This window comes from Oryctolagus cuniculus, chromosome 15 (genome assembly GCF_964237555.1).
Source record: "Oryctolagus cuniculus chromosome 15, mOryCun1.1, whole genome shotgun sequence".
NCBI lineage: Eukaryota > Metazoa > Chordata > Mammalia > Lagomorpha > Leporidae > Oryctolagus > Oryctolagus cuniculus.
The window spans coordinates 32,062,674-32,083,065 of NC_091446.1; the positions used below are offsets into that span (position 1 = coordinate 32,062,674).

The window sequence follows — 20,392 nt, forward strand, 5'->3', positions numbered from 1 at the left end:
AATATTGGAGTGCTGGTTTGAGTCCTGGCTACTCTGCTTCCAATCCAGCTTCCTGATAATACACTAGGGAAGGCAGCAGATAAAGACTCAAGTCCTTAGGTCCCTGCCACCCACATGGGAGTCCCAGATGGAATTCCTGGCTCCTAGCTCCTGGCTTCAGCCTGGCCTAGCCCTGGCTGTTGCAGGCACTAGGGGAGTGAACCAGCATATGGAAACTCCTCTCTCTGTCTCTGTCTCTCTCTCTCTTTCTCACCCCCTCCTCCTCCCTCTCCCACTCTGGCTTTCAAGTAAATAAATACATCTCTTGTATTAAAGTAGATTAATTGTCGTAGAAAGCCCTAATAGGTCAGCAGAGAAGGAGATGGATCCAGGGAGGGCAAGCAGAGGGGATGACTTTAGCAAGGAGCACAGCTCATTTCCCTTCCCAATGGCAAGTGAAAGCACAGGATGAGCAGCCACTGATGTGAGCTGGTTAGGAGATTTCAGCAGCCAGAGACGAAGATGACCTTCCTCGACAAGCACATCGACCAGTGTGTACAGAAAGCTCGCCACGGGCCAAGCACGCTGCAGGCACTTCTTTGGGGAGCCCAGATCGAGTTCTTGCCCTTAACACTGTACGACTAGGACTCTATTGAGGGCCTTGGGATCCTCCATGCAGGCACAAACGATCCCTTTTAATACCGAGCTCCTCTGACCAGAAAGAGACGTGAAGAGCCTCAGCCTTTTTTTCACTACATTGCCTCCAGGGTTGTTGCAACAATCTTGACAGACCTCAAGGCTTGGGGGCATCAGAGCGGAAACCGTGGACAGAGAACCTCGACGGGAGTGGGGAGGGTTTCCCCGGTGCTGACTCGAGCATGGGGTGGGATAGTCCCACATTCCAGGCATCTGGACTCTGACTCCCGAAGCAGAGAGGCCTTTGAGATTTAATCTGCATAATCACTATTCTTCAGGAGCCCTGGGACAACCCAGCCCTATGCAACAGCCTAGCTCTTTGATGTTTTTGTCATAAATTAATGAGTTTGCCCACAAAATAACATCAAAGAAGAGCCACTAACTAATTCGCTGTTATCATCCTCCAATCTGCGGCTGCACTGGATAACCTCCAACAAAAAAGGACCAGAGCCAGGAAAAGAAACCGACTGAAAGGTTTGGAAATCGTGATATTGGAAAGAGATGAGAGGAAAGCCAGCGACTGCAGCCTGCAGAGGAGCTGGAGAGAGCTAACCAACCGCAGGCACCCACGGAAATGCAGGGGAGATGCCGGTGCCCTGCGCTCGGGTCTGGAAGGAAAGCCGTCGCATGAAGGCTTGAGGGGGAGACAGCGGCCTGGAGGGTCTCACACGGAGTCAGCTCACAGCTCACTGCAGACCACGGGAGGGGCGTGGCAGGAGGCTGCATCCCTGGTGCGATCATAAACAAGTCTCAGGTGCTCTGGGCCTCACTTCTCCACCTGTAGACGGCAGGACTACCTGTCTCGCTCCCCTGAAAGGATCCACTCGGGCACAGGAGGCTCTCTCTAGATGTTACCCGACTCTTCCAAATCGGGTCTTTCAAGAGGGAAACAGGAAAAGATTTATGGGGATGCCTCCCTGGAGGTCTCCCAGGGGACATTTCTTCCGGGCCTGGCAGGAGTCCCTAAGCAGCACGCCTGCTTCATCTCACTTGGTGCGCGGTTTTTGAGCCTGTACTGTGAACAAGGGAGAGAAGGATGACCACGGCTGTCCCCAACCCCGGGACACCAAGTGTGATCAAGTGATGACCGGTGCTATGGTCCGAGCCCTCAGAAACTCATGTTGAACGGTAACCCCCATTAAGAGATGGGACCAAGCGGGACCTTTCCCAGGTGATAAAGGCTCTGCCCTCACTAATGGATGAATCCATCACGCAATTAATGGATGAACAGGCTCATGAGTTATCTCATGGGTGGGTCTGCCACAAAAGCCAGCTGGGTTAGGTCTCTCGCAGGCTCCCTGCTTCTATCCATGAGAGTCTCTGCCAGCAAGAGGTCATCACTGCGGGGGGGGGGGGGGGCCTTGACCATGGACCTGAAACACGAGCGAAAATAAACCTTTCTTTGTAGCTCTCCTTGTCTGTGGTATTATGTCTTCAGCCACCGCAAACAGACCAAGACAAGCAGGATCTGTAACAAGGGCTAACACGCAGATTCCTCACAGTTGGGGGGTCCAGAAAAGGTCTCACAAACCACTTGCCATTTGAACTTGGCCTTCAAGGATTAGTGTCAGGTCCTGCCCACCCCTACCCACATCCCCAAGAGCAGATGATGGAAGACACTGCGCAAGGGCAAGAAGGTGTGAAAGATGCCAGGGAGCAAAGGACCTCTGGAGCCCCAAGTTCAAGAAAGAGGGACAGAGACGTGGACGGAGAGGACCTGTCCTGAAAACAGAGCAGCCAGACCACAGCACACGTCTGCGAGTGGAGCCACTAGGAGGTGACGAAGCCACAGGGGCTGCCTCCTGTCTCAGATTCATTCACAGTCACAGCTGTCACTTGCTGTCCAGAGAAGTGGAGCAGGAGGCAAAGCTTATCAACATAATTCACAGCCCCCCCCCCCAGGAGAGACTGCAGGAACTGGGGGGACATCAGAGGACTCTTGGCCATAATGGTCACCTGTCGTCACAGCAGCCACTGTGCTGGAGGCCAGAGTGCGCACGGGCCCCCGGCCCTGCAGTGGCCGCTGAGGCAGCAGTGCTGACGGACAAGCTGTGGTCGTCCGTCCGCCCCGTACAGACTGACAGCCGACTCACCCATCACTCACACCACAGCCATCTAAAGGAAGACGGCAAGCCTCTGACTCAACTAAGCAGATTATTTCAGGGAGTTAATAGGCACGGGCATAAAGGGTAACAGGTGCTTATAAAGCATCATTAATTATGAGAGCCAAAAGGGATCACGGAGTGCAAGCCAATTTTAGCTGCGGAACCTTTTGTTCAAACAGAACCTCGAGTGAAGTCAGATCTGTAACACAAATGCAAGAAAGTGGGTTCGGATGAAGAGAGACGGATGTGCTGGCTCGACCGCCTCCCCACCCCCCACGGAAGCCCTCCGGGTCGCTCGCCCAACGGTGGGGTCCCCGCCGCCAGGCTCAGCAGCATTTCTGTAACCAGTATGTAACACAAGGCTGTGACTATAAAAATCCAAACACACAAAAAGGCTTCTAAGAAAAACAAGAGTCCCTCACCTGCCCTACCGCATGCCTTCCCCACCCTGTCATTTTTCTCCAGAAGAAATGACTTTTCATTCTCTTAGTGTTTGCTTTCAATTCTTCTGCTAGTTACTTTTACGTCGTTAAATTATATGCCTGAACGTCCATGGCTCGATTTATCAACTTTAGAAACCTTGTCCTGTTTTCCGTGGCGACAGAAGAGAACCTGGCTCACAATGCCACCCTCACCTCCCAATATAATTACAGCGCCATTTGGGCTTAATTTTTATTTTCATCAAAGACCTACATGCAATTAGCTTAAGATTCCAACCCGGGCAAAAGACGTACAGCAAGAAGCAGAGGCGACGTCCGTCCATGCCTGCCCCCGCCATGCCACTCAGCCTCCTTCCCACTCCGGTGGGTGGACTGTAGAAAGGAGAACAACAGACTTAGTCCCCTTTCTTGCCTTCTCTGTAGCACTCACTACCTTTTCCAGCGAGCTCTGTAGTTTACCCATTACACTTCTGTTTGTCTTGCCTGCTGAGTGTAAGCCCAGGCAGGGGTCTTTGTTTATGTCCACCCATTGAAGCATCCCAAATGCCTAGAAATGCCTGGCTCAATAGATACTTGTTGAATTAATGACAGCACAATTCTCCAGAAAGGAGAGACAGAAAAAGTGGTTTCTTTGAGCCTCTTAGAATCATTTTGCATCTGGTTTGTTCCAGGGGAAGGAGGAGAAGTAAGAATTTGTGTCGACGACAGAGTTCTTCCGAGCCAGGCGGGAGGCGCCATGACAGATGGAGGGCTCAGTCCAGGCCTCCCTGCTGGCGTCACAGGCTTGGACAAGTGGCTCCGGCTGCTGTCTGCTTAGGGTGGTGGAGTCAGCGCAGCTCCGGCCGTGGGAAGAAGCAGAGCCGCTTCCCCCTGGGGTAGCTGGGCCCAGCCGCGCTCAGAGCCAGAGGCCCTTAGCCACGGGCCACGCTCAAGCACCTGCTGTGTCCTGGGGACCACTCCGGGCTCTGTGGGCTCCAGCACTAGGAGCCCCATCTTACAGGTGCGTCTCGAAGTCCATGAGTCCCAGGAAGCTTCCTTGAGCCATCCCACAGCCACGGCCTTCCAGACACCTCTCCACAGCGCGTATCTTACTGTGCTCCACCCACCTGGCCCCACAGAGCTCGTAGAATTCCTGGACAGTGGCCGGGTCACGGGGCAGGCTCCACAGCATTCCAAGTTCCACAGCCACCCCCCACTCCCTGCCTGCGGCCCAGCCATCCCTCCTGGCCTCAGGGGTTCCCTGTACCTAGTGCCTCCTTACCCAAAAGATGCCAGCCCGTCCTCACCAAAGCCACAACCTCCAGGCCCCGATTTCTCCTGGGTCCTGCCCATCCGGCCCCTGCCTCTCCTTCCCAGCCCCGCCTCGCACCCGTGCCAGCAGCCGCAGCCAGAGGCGACTGTTTCTCAGTCCCTCAAAAGTGCCACTTTCCTCCTCACTTCTGAGCCTTCTTGTTCACGTGTCCTCCTATTTGCCTGCTTCTCTACCTGGCAAAGGTCTTCAGGTCTCAAGGTCAAACTCACTTCCTGGGACTGGCGCTGTGGCGTGGCAGGTTAACCTGCGGCCTGTGATGCCTGCATCCCACATGGGCACCAGCTTGTGTCCCGGATGCTTCGCTCCCAATCCAGCTCCCTGCTGATGGCCTGGGAAAAGCAGCAAAAGACGGCCCAGGTGTATGGGTCCCTGCCACCCACGTGAGAGATGAAGCTCTGACTCCCAGCTCAGCCCTGACCTTGGCGTCCACTTGGGGAGTGAACCAGCAGATAGAAGCATGCTCTATCTCTCCCTCTCTTAGTAACTCTGACTTTCAAATAAATAAATCTTTTGTAAAAAATGCATTCCCATGGTGTCTGAGTCCGTTTGGTGCTGCTGTAATCAAATACCTGAGACCGGGGAGCTTACAAAGAACAGAAACTCACCTCTCACAGCTCTGCGGTCGGGGTATGGGATGGGGGCCCCGGCAGGCTCAGGTGCTGCTGAGGGCTGCTCATCTGCTTCCCAGCTGGCGCCCTGGTGCTGCCTTCTGCAGGGGGGAGGAGTCCGAGTCCCCGAGAGCCCTACCCTGCACAGTGCCTGCTTCACACAGGGGAGGACCACTCACGGCACAGTCACCCCTTAAAGGCCCAACTCGTGACCTCATCCGGTTGGCTTCACAAATGGGAAGGAGCCACACTCAAACGTCAGCACTGGAGGAAGCTTCCTGGCCAACGCCACCGAGCCACGCACTCAGCGCCCCTGGGCTGAGTACCCTATGCCACAGAGCACCCTATGCCCGCGCTACAGTAGCAATCAGACTTTCTAAAATGTACTTGTCTGTCTTCCCTGTTAGACTGTCAGCCCCTTCCGCTGCATTCCCAGCACCTAGAACAGCACCTGGGATGTAACAGGTGCTCAGTCAACACTTGCACACACAAGGAGGGTGCGTCACAGGAAAGGGACCACCTCCCTTCAGTTCCCCAACACTGAGCCTCACACACAGAGAGGCCTGGTTCTTATCCTTAGAGGACTTCACGGTCCTGTCTGGGAAAGCCAGCTTAGACACCACGACACAGACAGCAACACGCTGAGGAGGGGACGTCCCGGTGTTCTGGCGACCGCGGCGAGGTCAGAGGGGAGGCATTCCGTACTCAGAGGAGGCGGATGCGTGAATGGGCAGCTGGGAGTCAAGGACGAGGAAGGAGTGTCTGAAAATAGTGGGCCCTGCTGCTAGCCTGGACCACTCTGTCAGGAAGCAAGGACAGGGGCCGGCTGTGGCACAGCAGGTAACACCGCCACCGGCGATGCCAGCTTCCCATGTGGGCACCTGTTCGAGTCCCGGCTGCTCCATTTCCAAACCAGATCTCTGCTAATTAGAAGATGGCCCAAGTGCTTAGGCCCTGCACCCACGTGGGAAACCTGGAAGAAGCCCCTAGTTCCTGGTTTCTGATCAACCCAGTTCCGGCCATAGCAGCCATTTGGGGAGTGAACCAGCAGACTGAAGACCTCTTTCTCTCTCTCTCTCTCTCTCTCTCTCTCTCTCTCTTTCTCTGTAACTCTTTCAAATAAATAAATATTTAAAAGAAAGGATGGAAGGCCATGAAGAGCCACAGAAGCCAGGATTTGGTCTCCTGGACCATGAGGAGCCTATGGGGATACAAAACAACAGGGACCAAGAAGAAAGAAACCTGTGGGAGTCATTCATTTGGGAGCAGCAACAGGGGTGGATCAGCAGGGGCAGGGTCGGAGCAGGGAGGGCAGCGAGGGTGCCACTGTGCTAGTCCAGGTGCTGGGCTTGTTAAAGGGACAGATGACAGAAACAGCCTAAACGGAACACCCCCCCCCCCCCAGGCTGCTGCCTGACGAAGGACCTGAGATGAAGAAGGGGGAAGACAAAACTGATGCGGGACCAACCACTCCTCTCCGTGGTTGGCAGGTGCCATGGTACGAAGGCACAAAGGCAGATCAGGTGAAGTCCATGCCGGTGCCCAGGGGGAAGAGCAGCTCCCGTGATTGCTCAGGACCGAGACGAGAGCACACGCAGGGGAAAGCTGGAGCAGAGTCTCCATAAAACGCCTAACTGGTGCCATGAGGGTGAGTCATTTGATCCTGGGTGGGGGTTAAAGGGCGCTAGAGAAGAGTTCTGACGGTCTAACCTTGGGCAACACTGAAGCTGAAGACACTGTGATTCCAACCCCGGCTGTGTTGCTTCCAGCTGGACGGCCCTGGGCAAGTTCAAGAGCCTCTGTGAGCCTTGGCTCCACACCTGTGCAGGTTGGACACTACTACCTAAGTCACAGGAGTATTGTAAAGGCCAGTAAAGTGAACCCTGGCTGCAGCAGGTGTCCAGCACGGGCAGCTCATGGGGAGGAGGTGTCAGGGGACAGCAGCTGGAGACCTGCAGCCCTGGACAGCACAAAAGCCAAGGGAGGAGCAGCTCTCTAGATGAGTGGACCACCGTGCCAGGTCCTACAGAAAGTTCAAGAGGAACTGGGATTACGCTGCTGAGTCTTTAAACAGTGCAGTCTGTGAGGACCCAAAAGAAGCCAGTGAACAGAGCAACAGAAAAAGCAAGAGACAGGATGCATACGAAGGCACCCATCAGTCAGGACACTTCAGCAGCAAATAGGTTATCCTACTAACATCATTTGAGTGGTAAAGGCATATAGTTAACATAGCAAGAAGCCTGGAGGGTGCAGCTACAGGGTTAGCTCAACAGCTCACCAATGACCCCAAGACCCCAGGCTTTGTCCATCCCTTTTCTACAACAACCAGAACACACTGGCTTCTCATTCTCAGACCTACTGCCTCATGGTTACAGGAAGGCTGCTGCAGTGCCAAACATCACACTGCCCTATGTAAACATCCACAACAGGTAGTAAGTGGGAAGCCTGCTTCCCTTCTCGGGGAGATAAATCTTTCTCAGCCTCCTAGCAGATATCCCCTTATATCTAATTGGCCAGGACTGGGTCACATGGCCACTTCTGGGAACAAGGGAAGGAAGCCAGGAAGCTGTCTATCATTTTCAGACTCTAGGGGAAGGAAGAAGAGGTTGAAAAAAGCCAGACTGTGTCTGTGGCCAACCCTGTCTGCAGCGCCACCCAGCTCATTCACGAAATCTGGAAATCACAAACCCGGGTCACCGAAGATGACAACGAGGAAGGGAAGGAGAGAGGGGGAAGGGCCCAGGCTTGGCAGAGGAGGGGGGTCCTGTCCCGAGCCACTACCAGCAGGGAGAATGTGGGCATGGAACAAACTCTGAAGAGGGAGCAACCCGGACCTCCAGGAAACAAGACCCGGCTGCTTTGGGGAAGCACTAGAAAATCAAGACGGGCACAATGAGAACCGCCTAGAATTAGAAAGACCCACAGATGGAACAAGAGGCTCCTTAGGCACAGACGCCCATGTCCCACACTGCAGTGCCTGGCTCCGAGTCCCAGCTCCAGCTCCTGACCCCAGCTTCCTACCAGTGCACACCCTGGGAGGCGGCAGAGATGGCTCGAGTAGGTGGGTCCCAGCCACTTGGTAGACCTGGATCAAGTTCCCAGCTCCTGGCTTCAACCTTGGCCCAGCCTCAGCCTTTGCAGGCATTTGGGGAGTGAACCAACAAATGGAAAGTACTTGCTCTCTCTCTCATTCATATGTAAATAAAATTTAATAAAAATAAAAAGGGTTGGGGCCGGTGTTGTGGCGTAGTGGGTAAAGCCACCGCCTGCAGTGCCAGCACCCATATGGGTTTGAGTCCTGGCTACTCCTCCTCTGATCCAGCTCCCTGCTGATGTGCCTGGGAAAGCCGCAGAAGATGACCCAAGTGCTTGGGCCCCTGCACCTGTGTGGGAGATCCGGATGAAGCTCCTGATTTCGAATCAGCCTAGCACCAGCTGTTGTGGCCATTTGGGGACTGAACCAGCGGATGGAAGATCTCACTCTCTCTGCCTCTCTCTGTAACTCTGCCTTTCAAATAAATAAATGAAAAGGCTCAATGCACAAGTCAAGAGGGCCGTGGAGTAACACCAACACGTTGGTTCTGCTGCCAGGAGTATCAGCAGCCACAGCCACTTGGGAAAAACATTCAGCCTGTGGCGCAATCCAGGAATCCCCCAGCAAGACACACACACCATACCTGTGTGTCTGTTCTCAGACCAGAGGATGAATAATTCAAGCATGATTTGTTCCCATCCTGGAATACTATATAGCAGTTAACAACAGGCATGGCACCAAAAAACAGGGCAGACCCAAAAAGGCCTAAGGTGACAGACGATGCCTGCACTGACATCAAGTTCCAAAACATGCAAAAGCGAAAACAGTATGTGATTCAGTGTGTAAACGTCAATACAAAAACCACAGCGAAAGGCATTAGAAAAAAAAAAAGGGAAGAAAAAGATAAATACAAAATTCAAGAAAATGCTTCATTCTAGGCAGGGTTGGGGACCAGGATACGGGGGACCCCCAGGTGGGAAGAAGACATCCCTGCTGTGAGGCTGAGTGGTGGGCACAGGTGTTCTCCCCGCTCTTGTTCCTCGGCCTTTGCACACTTTCCAGAAACACGGTCTCGTACCCATGCAATCTTTTTTTTTTTTTTTTTTTTTTTGACAGGCAGAGTTAGACAGTGAGAGAGAGAGACAGAGAGACAGAAAGAAAGGTCTTCCTTTTTCCACTGGTTCACCCCCCAAGTGGCACTATGGCCAGCGCGTTGCAGCCGGTGCACCGTGCTGATCCGAAGGCAGGAGCCAGGTGCTTCTCCTGGTCTCCCATGGGGTGCAGGGCCCAAGCACTTGGGCCATCCTCCACTGCACTCCCGGGGCACAGCAGAGAGCTAGACTGGAAGAGGAGCAACCGGGACAGAATCCGGCGCCCCGACCGGGACTAGAACCCGGTGTGCCGGCGCCACTAGGCGGAGTATTAGCCTAGTGAGCCGCGGCGCCGGCCTCGTACCCATGCAATCTTAAAGAAAGGGGGAGAGAATGCACGTGAGACAGCGGCACCTGTGCCAGCCCAGCGAGGGGCAGAGCCCTCCCTGCCACCTCAGCACGTGGTGCCTGCAGGGCGCAGCCACCGGGCTCAGACAACTGCCCAAGCCACTCTGGGTTCACACAAATGGGGAGAGCCCCTCCTCAGGAGGGGAGGGGTCAGGGTGGGATGGAGAGCAAGCCAGCCTCTAGCTTGCTTTTCCTTGAGGGACTGGGTGTGAAAATACTAAAAAGAGAAAGAGCAGCCCCCTTTCGGGAGGGCTTGCCCTGTGCAAGGCTTAACTACTTGAGCTACTTGATCTACAGAGCTCCCTGCAGCTTTGTAACAAGTTAGGGAGGTAAAAATACTGTCTCGGTTTCAACAAGGAGAGGACAGAGGCTGGACCAAGTTCAGTCCCTCACTCATGTCCTATCCTGAGTCAGCGGGAAATCCAGGCGCTCACATTTACAGGGGCGCTCTCCCTGGGTGGTCACCCAGCCGCTGCAAGCTGCACCCTCGCACACGACCTGCACCCATCCGGCCACACAGCTGGCTCCTTCTCATCCAGAGATGCACGCTCCCTGCCCCCTTGCAGGGGACCACGCCCCACAGCTCTCCTGGGCAGGGTCCATCCTACCTTCAGAGCTCAGCTTTGATGCCACCTGCTCAGCGCCCCCTGACCACGCCCTCCCACAGCCCCTCAGTTCCTCTCCCTCCCTGGCCTCTGGTTCCTCCCTGGCCCCTGGTCCCCTCCCCCATCCACATTAGTCTGCCACGATGTTGTCTTCCCGTGACTTGAATGTAAGCTCCTTGCAGGCAGGGACCCTGTCTTCCATTTACCAGCACTCCCCACTACTGATCCCAGGTCTGGCACAGGGCCCATACTTCACAAATGTTTGCTGAATGAATAAAGAACTGAGCCAGGCTAGTGGAAGCAGGCAGAGACAGAGACACGCAGATTCAAACTCATGGCCTGGTTCTCTCCCCAACTGGCCACAACGGCTGGAGTTGCGCTGATCTGAAGCCAGGAGCCAGGAGCTTCTTCCGGTCTCCCACGTGGGTGCAGGGGCCCAAGGACTTGGGCCATCTTCTACTGCTTTCCCAGGCCATAGCAGAGAGCTGGATCAGAAGAGGAGCAGCCGGGACTAGAACCAGTGTCCATATGGGATGCCGGCGCTTCAGGCCAGGGCTTTAACCTGCTGCACCACAACATTGACCCTGACACGCAGATTCTAACTCATGTCCCAGTTCAGAGAGGGCACTGCCCACCTCTCTGTGCCCAAGAAGGACTTGGTAATCACGCCCTGTCTTCAGGCTGTGCCTGGGCAGCCCTGGGCATGCTGGGAGGGAGGAGGTGGCAGATCACAACTCTGCTCTGTGGGGACACGCCCACCTCTCTCCCCACTCCTAATGAGATCTTTCCTGGCTGTGGCACTGGGTACTTGGCAAACAGCATTCCAGAAAAATACCCCAAATTGGAGGATGTTCAGACATAAAGTATCTGGAACAATGCAGGAACGGGGGAGATGGAATAATTATAACAGATGAAAAGGCCCACACTCAGGCCTTGCCAAGTTAAATGGGATGGGATAATCCCGTGGGAGGCTGAAGGTGGTGTGAAGCCCACAAGGGAGGGGAAGTGTTGGGACGGCGTGGGCGGGATAATTACGGGAAATGGAGGAAGGTGAATCCCTGGGAATTTTAGGCTTAGTGGCAGGAACCATTTCCTCCCTGAGAAAGCTCTGAGCTTGGGCAGCAGTTTCCTAACGGAAGGAGCGGGATGCCATCCCGAGGGCTTAAGCTCATCTTAAGCCACGCCTGGAGACTCTACCAACAGGCTGGGGTCAGTGTTAGGGCCAGAGGTCACCTGGAGACAGGGTGGTGCGCTGGCTGTTGGCCCAGGCTCTGTGGTAGGAGTGCGTTGCGTGTCAGCTCCGAGCCCCACACGGAGACCCTCGGGGACTTGGCTGGATCTGCAGCCAGACCCCTGGAGTGCCAAGGTTTTGACTGGCTCTGAGGGGCAGCTCCCCACAGGAGCCAACAGGAAGTGCTATGCAAAGATGGCAGTGGCTCCCAGGCAGACACTGCAGCTGTGGCAGTGTGAGATTTCTGGGAGCTCTGTTTTCCAGGCAGGAGAACCCAGCCAAGCTCCAGCCTTCTGTTGCCAGGGTGGGCACAGGGCCCTGACTGCAGAGATAAGCCTGGTCTGTGAGTGTCTGTGCTGGGTTTGCAGAAAAATGCAGTCCCCAGGGAGAGGGCCCGCTGGGGTCTCAGAGATGGATGCGTTCGTCTCCAGCAGGTTGAAGGAGGTAAGCGTGTGGCTGGGTCGGGGACACAGCCAGCAGAGGCTCCACTTGTGAGCACTGGACAGGACGCGGGTGACCCCAGGGATCCCATCTATGGCCTCTGAAACTGACTTGGTTCCCACACCTCCTGGAATGAAAATCAGGGGGGCTGTGGCCTGCAGCCAACAATGCAAACATCGGGAACCAGTGTCACAAAGCAGCATGAACAGAGCTAAACGAGCACACAGGAACCCCTTGCAGCCCTTCCTTTCCCGCTGGGGAGGGCACAAAGCCTCATGGGCCATCAGAGAGTTTAAGACACGGGATTTTGAGGAGAGTTCCAGCAGCCTTGGAGGCCAGCCTTCCAGGCTGCTCTTATAATCAGAGCCCATCCTAATCCTCACGGCCCCCTGCTGTGTCCACAACTCCCTGTGAGCTGTCTTGCTGACCTGGAAGTGGGGGGGCAGGCCAATACCTGGAGGCAGGAAATGAGTCAGCACCCACCCTTCAGGGGTCACCAGCAGCAGGCTGTCCTGACGGGTGGGATGCGATGGGGAAGGGCCTGAGTGAGGAGTTAGGAAACTGACTCCCAACTGGCTGTGTGACATGAGACAGGTCGCAGGCCCCCTCTGGAACTCGGGCTCTTTGTCATTAACAGAGAGGGAGTGGCCCCATGACCCCAAGAACTCCCCTAGGCTGACACTATGAGACTCCCAATTCCTGTGTCTCGCTCAGCTGTGTCTTTTAGAGTTGCCTCCCTCCCAAGACTGCAGGGAATCAGGGTGCTGGTGGGGCCTCTAGGGAGCCGAAGTCGCTGAGTGTCAGAGGATCTGCCACACTCAGCAGGCAGGGACTCCCAGGCTCAGGGCCCCACTCCACCAGGGCCCTGCATGGTCAGGCACAAAGAGCAAGCTGGAGGACCAGGTTTTGCATGCAGATCCCCAGCCAGCCACAAGCTGGGGCTCCAGAGAGGCGTCCTTGCCTTGTGCCCAGGGTAGGGTCCAAAGGGCCAGCTGGCTCCTGTGTGATTCAGCCAGGCCTGGGCTAGCTGGTCAGTGCCAACAGCTGAGCCCTCGGCAGGAAAAGCAGCAGTCCCTGCAGCCCGGGGCAGCCAGCCCACTCCCTGTAGCTGGGCCCTGACTCTGTGCCAGGCCCCACGCTAAGGGCCTCAGAGACAGCATCTCACGCAATCCCTACAGCACCCTCGGAGGCAGGTGGATCCTTGGCAACTTGCCCAGGGTCCACAGCTAATCCGTGAAGTCAGGATCCCAGCCCCTAACTGCCTGATCCCTGATCTGGCCCTCTTCCCTGTGCGTGCTCAGCCCCCTAGTGGGAATCCAGAGGCTAAAATCTAGCCCACTCCAAAACCTTGCCCCTGCCAGCCTCAGACGGGACACAATAACAGGCAACGCATTGCACCATCGGGACAGCAGCAGGCCAGGCAATAAGCACACGGGACACGAGGCCAACGAGCTTTGAGACCTGGGGCTATCGGGAGGGGCGGGAGTCTCAGAGGCACCCAAGGGCGGCTCTGGCAGTGTTCCTAAAGGAAGAGGGGCTAGGGGCTGGCGCTGTGGCATAGCGGGTAAAGTCGCTGCCTGAAGTGCCGGCATGCCATATGGGTGCCGGTTCAAGTCCCGGCTGTTCCACTTCCAATCCAGCTCTTTGCTATGGCCTGGGAAAGCAGTGGAAGATGGCCTAAGTCCTTGGGCCCCTGTACCCACGTGGGAGACTCGGAGGAAACTCCTGGCTCCTGGCTTCAGATCGGCACAGCTCTGGCCAATGTGACCAACTCGGGAGTGAACCAGCAGATGGAAACCCCCACATCCCGTGTAACTCTGACTTTCAAATAAATAAATAAATCTTAAAAAAAGGGGGGGGGGGAGTGGGGCTGGGCCCAGCAGGGCAACCAGGTGGCCCCGGTACTTCCTCCGCGCTTGCACGCAGCCCAGGGATCTAGGAGCTGCGGCCGGCCTGTGGCAGGAGGCCCCAGGTCAGGAAGGCTTTGAGAGGAGCCTCAGAAAGGCCTGGCAGCTGCTGGGACAACACAACAGTTGGGCCTGCTCCCAGGCTCCAGGTCAGGCCCCCCAGGCTCAGGGGCTCCCAGGCACAGGGCTGCTTTGGGACCCCGGGAAATTCCTCCAGAATGAGGTGGCACAGGGCTGCCAGCCCCCACCCCCACCCGTCACCCCCCCAAGCCCCGTCCATACGCTCCTGGCAGGGAGGGATCCCAGAGAGAGCCAAAGGCCTGCAGGGAGAGGCGAGCAGCCAGCTAGAAGCCTGCAGCTCCTGGGCGGCTGCCGAAGACGTGGGGAGACTGGAGAAGACGGCTTTGCCAAGAAGCAGAGCAACCTGGAGACCCGGGTCGTGGGGCAGCCACAGCCCACGGGACTCGTGCTGGTCCAGCCCGCCCTCCGTGCCCCAGAATAATAACACAAGCCTAACAGCACACGTTACTGAGCACCAGGGCTGAGCTACATGCTGCAGGTGCAGCAGGCACCAAACCGAAAGGAGCCTGCCCTTGGGGACTTAGATTCTTTTTTAAAGGTTTGTGTATTTGAAAGGCAAAGTAACAGAAAAAGCAAAGGAGAGGCAGAGAGAGAGAGAGAGAATCTTCCACTACCTGGTTCACTTCCTTTGCAGACATTAGTGGCTACAACAGCCAGGGCTGGACCAGGCCAAAGCCAGGAGCTTCTTCTATGTCTTCCATGGGGGTGCAGGGGCCCAAGCACTTGGGCCATCTTCCACTGCCCTCCCAGGCACATTAGCAGGGAGCTGGACTGGAAGTGGAACACCTGGAACTTGAACCTGCACTCTGATATGGGATGCCGTCGTCACAAGGAGCAGCAGCATCCACAATGCAGGCTCCATCATGGGCTTATATTCCAACGGGCATGACAAGCACTAGACAACAGAAAAACACATTAGCAGCTGGTCAATGCTGAGCCGGGGTCTAGAGGAGGGAAGGGAGATGGAGAGTACTGGGTGGGGTGGAGGGCGGTTTGCAGTTTTAGATAGGGTGGCTGGGGCCAGGGCCGGTGCTGTGACACAGCAGGTAAAGCTACCGCCTGCAGTGCCAGCATCCTATATGGGCACCGGTTCAAGTCCTGGCTGCTCCCCTTCTGATCCCGCTCTCTGCTATGGCCTGGGAAAGCAGCAGAAGATGGCTCAAGTGCTTAGGCCCCTGCACCCACGTGGGAGACCTGGAGGAGGCTCCTGGCTCTTGGCTTTGGATCCGCCCAGCCACTGCAGCCATTTGGGTAGGGAACTACTAGATGGAAACTAGTAGATGGAAAATATTTTTCTCCCTCTCTCTGTAGTTCTGCCTCTCAAATAAATAAATAAAATCTGGAAAAAAAAGTTATAGAAAGGGCTTATTTTTCCCATTTTACAGCTGAGGAAACCAAGGCTCCACCAAAGTCAGAAAAGTCACACGGGTACCTGCCCCACCCCGTCCGGCCCCACTCCCTGGTCTGGCTTGGCCTCAATTATGCCCCTTTTCTCACTGCCCCCACCCTTCAGCCACAGGAAGTTACTCCCAGTTCCCCCACCTCCACACAAGCTTCCGGGCTTCCGAGACTGTTCCACGTGCTGTCCCAGCTGCCTGGAGCTGTCTTCTCCCACACCCCTAGCCCATCTCCTGAGGGACAATTCAGCTCCATTTCTCCAGCATGGCCACTGTTGCCCTCCTCCTGGGAAAGATGAGGCATGGCAGCAGATCCTGAGCCAGCCTCCCACACAGCACAAGCTCAAGGTCAAGGGCAGGGCCAGGGCTTATTTGTCTCAGTCTCCCCAGCCACCAGTTTCACAACCAGGCAGGTCTCAGGTTCGGCACTACGGGACTTCCTAGGGTATTTCTAATTTCTCTGGTGCAGTTTTATCCTCAATCGCATTTCCTCTATTCGTGTTCTTTTCTGTGCACACTCCTCTGCCCTTGGTCAGACAGAGGCAGGACCAGGGCCTGGCAGAGCTGTGATGCTTTAGGAGAACGACACTTGCAACAGAAGAGGGAGCCCTGTGCACTTCAGAGCCAGCCGGACCCACGTTCATCTCTTGCTCTGCCCCTCCACTGTGGTGCGGCTGGGAGCCTTGCTGTCCGCGTCTGTAGACTGGGGGTGCTGAGGTCCTCTTACACGGGTTTCAGGAGAGTCAGAATCCCTGTAACATGCTGCCCGGCCCTGGGCATACCCTCAGCACACGGCATTTACGCCTCCTTGCCCTCGCTCCTCCCGGACCCCAGTTCTGCCTTCAGAGGGGTCCCGTGTCCTAACAGCCAGCCACGGAACTCCTCAGAGGCCGCACCCTCCTGGTGAGGGGCTGGGGCAGCTTTTGTAATAATTAACCCATATTCCCCGCTGCTGCCCCAGTGCCAGCTCTGAGGCAGGCTCTGTTGGCTTCCTGGCAGCTTTGCCAGCTTCAGTCCCCCTCCAAAGAGGCCCCCACCTTGCAGCGGCCCCCGGCTGGTCCCTGCGCCTGAGCATGCCCTCGTGGTCACACCTTCCCTCCCCAGCAGCTGTCCTGGCTCCGTGGCTGGGAGGCCCCTGCCTAATGTGCCAGGCCAACCATGCTTCCAACACACAGGGAATTACAAGTGAGCGGCACAGGCCTCTGTGCGGGAAGCAAGTGAGGAGGAGGGGCTCCACCGCAAACAAACAGGTCCAAACAGGGCTTGATGCCAGCGACCAGGCAACTCTCGCGGCCCCTGCTGTTTTGCGGCACTGCGACCTGTCAGGCCAAGGAGGGGGAAAGAGCCCAAGTCCCAGGGCCGGCGACTGGCACAGCAGTCAGGACGCTGCCGGCTTTGAGTCTCAGCTCCACTCGCAGTTCCAGCTTCTGCTAACGCACACCCTGGGAGGCAGCAGGGTGAAGGCCAAGTTCTTGGGTCCCTGCCCCCAATGTGGAAGACACAGAATGAGATCCCAGCTCCCGGTTCCAGCCTGCCACAGCTCTGCCTGTTGAAGCATGGCCCAGCAAACGAGAGCTCTCTCTCTGCCTCTCTGTCTCTCTGCCTCTCAAATAAATGAAATCAAGAGAAGCCCAACTCCCTCACTTTACAAATGGGAGGCCCAGAGAGGGTAAGAGAACAGCTGAAAGTCACACAGCCAGCGAGGCGGACTGGAGTGTGACCAGGGCTTTGGATTTGCCCATGACTGTGCCTCTCCCGCCGCACCAGGCCCCCCTCATCAGGGGCCGAGCGTGAACTGGACTAGCCAGCAGGATCAGCCTGGCTAGTTGAAGGCCTCCTACTTCTGTTTCCTCAAAAGACACCCAAATGCTTGGGACACCTTCATCCCAAACGCCACGATTCCTGGCATGAGTTTCCTCGGTGGCCTCCCAGGAAGCCGCCTGTCCAGGGTCTATGGCAATGGCCATGCCTGTTGATTAAGCCTCCGTTCATGGGGGTCTCCTGGGAGCCTGGTTTGTCCATTTGTTGATTGTTTCCATGTCTCATCCCCTCGAGGGCCCACCCAGGAAGGTGTCGGACTTGGGAGCCTGTTATTATAAGCAAGCTCCTTAGGGGTTCTGATGACTGACGTGCTGGGGGCTGCCACATCCTTGCAGAAGATCATTCAGAGAGCAGAGCTCATTACCTCACTGGTAGAACGTTCTAGCCATGACAGCACACAAAACCAGCTTCGCAGGTCCCAGCCTGCCTTCTGCAGCTACAAGGTTAGGTGTCTCTTCTTCCTCCAGGACAGTAATCAGGCCCCATCTGAGCACACCCTTCAGAACGCTGGCCTCCCAGCTGCTGTCCTGGGCCTGGAGGTTCCCAGTGTCTGCCTGGCCATCACTAGTGACAGACCCTCCTGGTCAGTACCTGGACCCCTTGTCCTGTCCCCGGCCCACACAGGTGCATCTTGTGGGACAGGGATGTGCAGCACTCTTTCATACTTAAAATCACTGGACACTGCTGAGGTCCAGGGTCAGCTTCCTCCCCCAGCCTGAGCCCAGAGCACAATCTCACCAGGAGCAAGTGGGGCCCCACCTTCCCTGCCCAGAGACACCTGGCTCTTGGTGCCATCTTGACAACTTTAGATCTTTCCACACAGAGCAGACAAAAATAGCTTCCTTTTTGCCACGGGCCCAGGTGTTTGCGAAACGCACAAATTCAGAAACCCAGAAAAGTGGTGCTGGTCCTAGCCTAATGCGACTCGGGACGTGAAGCTGTCGTTGTGAAAAACACTGATGATGGCGCCTCCGATGGCCCTAAAGCCATGCTCTGGTGGCTGGGCTTGACCACTAGCCCGGTAAAGTGACAGTCACTCTACAGCCATGGGCAAGAAGAACATCAGCAAGAGGTCAGAGACCAAGTCAAAGACCAAGACCTACCAGGTGCTCTGGGGCTACTCCCTTGGACAAAACGCAGTCAACAAGGATGTCTGCAGAGCCCTGCTCTTAGACACAAGGCCCAGTGGAAGGCCAAGGCCAAGTTCAAAGGGAGAAACAAGACCTGCAAAAACAAGCGGTTCTTCCAGAAACTGATGTTTCAGATACTTTTTGTTCCAGTCATTAAAAACATTTTAAAAAGCAAGGAAAGAATGAGCACTCCTCCCAAGAAAACAGGACTTGGAGTCAGAACACCTGTGACCTCCACCACTTGCTGCAGTGTGACCTGGAGGAGGTCCCCAGGCCCCGCTGGTGAGCTGAGCTGCTTGGGGGTGGGGGGCGGGGGACCAACAAGCACCAGAGCCCAAGCGCCCTTCCCCGCTGGTGGTAGGTGTCCCCCTCTAGCCTCAGTCCGCAGACCGTTTGGATGGCTGACACGGACAGCTGTGGCCAGGCCTGTGACACCTGCTACAGGCAGAGACCCCCTAACAGCACCAGAGAGAGTAGCAGCAGACAAACCTTATCAGATTGCCCCGGCGTGGGGGTCCTGGTGCAGTGCCAGGCGTGGGGGTCCTGGCGCAGTGCCAGGTACGGGGTTGCTCAGCAAGTCTCAGCCTAACGAGGAAGCAGGAACTCCTCAGTGAGGCTTTGAGGCCCAGAGAGGGGAAGTGACCCATCAAAGGTGGCCAGCATGGTAGCCCGCCCTGGCTCAGTGGGCCCAGCCAGACGTCCCCAGTGCGCCCCATGGGAGGTCAGCCCCCTGACATCATGGCTGCGAGGAGGATGCCCCAGAACCGCCACCGAGCCCCCTCCCCCCATTCCTGGCTCCCGACAGAGAGCAGGTGCGTTGCCCTGGCTGGCTGGGAAGCCCTCAGGACCTCCGGGTAGCCACCTGTGCCCAGAGCGCATGGGTGGCAGCCCACGTCTCTCACTAGCTTATTTATAAAGTGTTTTCGGATGAGTCAGGCTGGGAGTTGGCCAGCACCATGGGGACAGTTCCTGAGCAAATGCTGTACACAATGTAGAGCTCTGGGACCCCACCGGGCCCTTGACAGCCTGCTCCTGTGGTGAGGTGGGGGGCTGGGCCAATGGGGTCTGCTGCATGGCCTTACCAGAGCAGGGACGCGAGCCCTGGCAGGCCAGTCTCCGAGTGGGGTGGACAGATGGGGAGCCCCAGGCACAGAAAGGAGGGCCTCGGCCAGGCACCCTCCTGGCCACAGATCACACCCTTCCCCCATCCCTGCCCAAACCAGACAGACACGATCCAAACACCCAGACAACAGCCCCGCCCATGCCCCCAGCCGGGTGCTCCCACCTCCACTCCTGTGTGTGCGCTCTCCTCCCCGCCACAGCCCAGCTATTTATAGCTCTCTGGAAAGGGACCCAAGTCTCCCAGCCTCTCCCGGCTTCCTGCTCCTGGCAACACTAATTACTTCCTCAGCTGGGTGCCATGAGCACCCTGGCTGGGGCCACCACAAACAAATGCACCCAGGAGGCCTGAGCCCAGACACCCTGCAGAAAGCCTGACCCTGGGGACACCGACACCCCTCTATGAGCCTGGGCTGAGGGCAGATGAGGCCTTGGGGGCTCACACTCGCCAGCCCACACAGCCTCCACACCACCCCGGGGGAGCCACTTGCTTGCTCAGCTGTGTGCCTGCTGGCAGTGAGGAGTGCGGAGGGCCAGAAGCTGAATAAGCCGCCTGCCCTTGGGGGAGGCGAGCCCGTAAACAACTCCTTATGCAACACAGAAGAATGAAGTCAGTGCTAAATTAGGGTACAAGTTGGCCCTGGACTCCTCCCTTGGGTCTCCTTATTATAAAAGCCATTCTGGTCATTTTACAAAGCATTTGCATACACAGATAATGAAAGGGAAATTCAATACATTCCTTAGACAACTACCCAAAGGCAGCCTTGCCCACCCGAGGCCCAGACCTCAGATGAGACAGATCTCGGATCAGAAGGACTCTACCTGGCTGGAGCAACTGAAATACATAAGAAATGCTTAGAAAGATTCCAAAGAAAGGGAAAGTGGATATAAAACATTTAAAAAATTTTTTAAATTGTATCAATGACAAGAAAATGTCTAAGACACACACCAAAGGGTTAACACAGGCTAGTCCTGGGAAAGGGAGCA

The 20,392-nt window shown here is 56.2% G+C and overlaps 1 protein-coding gene and 1 pseudogene across 1 annotated transcript in view; one reads left to right on the top strand and one right to left on the bottom strand.

Annotated features, from left to right (window-relative positions):
• GOLGA7B (golgin A7 family member B) overlaps nucleotides 1–20,392 on the bottom strand; it is a 44,195-nt gene that overhangs the window by 19,375 nt on the left and 4,428 nt on the right. The gene's annotated exons all lie outside the window — the stretch shown is intronic.
• LOC127484262 (large ribosomal subunit protein eL27-like) lies at nucleotides 502–18,572 on the top strand (annotated as a pseudogene).